General features: G+C 31.9%; 1 pseudogene; it reads left to right on the top strand.

Annotated features, from left to right (window-relative positions):
- Positions 1 to 1,194: 1,194 nt before the first annotated feature.
- LOC121163796 lies at positions 1,195 to 1,293 on the top strand (annotated as a pseudogene).
- Positions 1,294 to 1,711: the final 418 nt, after the last annotated feature.

Below are 1,711 nucleotides of genomic sequence, written 5' to 3'. Positions count from 1 at the left end.
AATGGGTAAAGAATTTTTAATTATATAAAATAACAAAATGGAATTCTTAGAACTGAAAAACAACAAATGTTGAAATGAAAAACTGTATTGATGAAATTGAAAACAGAGTAGATACTGCAGAAGATCTCTTCCACACTTGAAGATAAACTAATAGGAGCCATCAAAACAAGTACACAGAGCAAAATACAGAAGAATTAGAGAACACATAGCGCATTTATGACCTATGGAACCATATTAATCTGTCGTAATTTTATCCCAAGAAAGGAAGAAGAGACAGATTCAAGATTTTAGATATTCAGCCAACTCCAGGCAGGATACACACAGAGAAAACCATACATAAAGACATTATAGTAAAGTCACTGAAAACCAAACATATCATGTTACATAAACAAGGACAATAATAAGAATGATCATTGGCATGGGTGTTTTAGAGCAGTGCTGGTTGAGATGCCTCTTTTTTCAGGGAGTGGATTCAAGTTCGATGTCCTGCTTGTGATCCAGCCCCCTGCTAATAAGAGGGGAAGGTGACAGATAATAATAACCTAAGAACTTTGGGTTCCTGACCTGCATGTGGGAGATTTGGATGGGTCCACAGCTCCAGGTTTTAGCATGGTTCAAACCTTAGCTTTTCTGAACATTTGCCCTTTCCTTTAACATAAATAAATTCCCTTTGCAAAAAAGAATGACTATTGATTCTTGAAACAATGGGAAATAGTAGAAAAGAAATTACCTGATGAAAGTGCTGACAGGGAAGAACTAGCAAGCAAAAATTCTGTACCCAATGAAAATTTTTCCAAAAATAAAAATGAAAGAAATTTCAGATAAACAAGATGGGCTTTGCTTCTGGCAGACTTTTACTGTAAGAAATGGTTTTTAAAAAGTTTTTAAAGCTGAAAGGAAGTAAAAAAAAGTGGAAAGGATTGAAACTAGAAAGTATATGGGTAAATAACTGAGTCTTCCCATTTAAATTTTTAAGAATTCAGCAATTAAAAACAATAATCCATAGTAGATTTGATACAATCTATTCATTAAAGCCATAGCATTGTATCTCTCTAAATCAATTGACAAAAGTACAAAACAGTTTTACAAAACAATGTTTGGAGTAAAGCTGATACACACATGCATTTGTTTTCTGTCTTATCAAATTTTAAGAGTAGCTGTTTATTATAAAATTAATAGAAAATAGATTGTGTTGTGCTTGCTGCGGCAGCACATATACTAAAACTGGAATGATACAGATTAGCATGGTCCCTGCATGATGAAAATAGGTGGTACTATATTAAGAACACATATTGAACAAGAAAGAAATAATACAATTAGGGAAGAAATAAAGTAGAACCAAAAAGTTAGAAAAGATCAATGAAATAAAGGACTAATCTTTTTAATAAACAAAATTGGTAAACCCTTGGCTCAACTGAACAAAAACAAAAGGGAGATGAGGAGAAGATCTAAGTTGATAAAATCATAGATGAAAAAGTAAATATTACAAATAATACAGAAATACAGAGTAAGAATTATTACAAACAGCTATATACCAATGTATCTTAAAATTGAAAGAAATGGGTAGATTTCTGGGTCTAAAGACATAGGAAATATGAATAAACTAATAACTAAAACTGAAGTTGAATTAATAATAAATAGCCTCCCAACAATGAAAAGTACAGAACTGAAAGTGGAGCAGCTGACACTTGATCAGATTAAGTAGATTGTT

The sequence above is a fragment of the Ochotona curzoniae genome, unplaced genomic scaffold (genome assembly GCF_017591425.1).
Source record: "Ochotona curzoniae isolate NIBS_2020 unplaced genomic scaffold, NIBS_Ocur_1.0 contig_64, whole genome shotgun sequence".
In the NCBI taxonomy this organism is placed as follows: domain Eukaryota; kingdom Metazoa; phylum Chordata; class Mammalia; order Lagomorpha; family Ochotonidae; genus Ochotona; species Ochotona curzoniae.
Note: the sequence above shows the minus strand (reverse complement) of the source record. Positions and strands in the feature narration are given on the sequence as shown.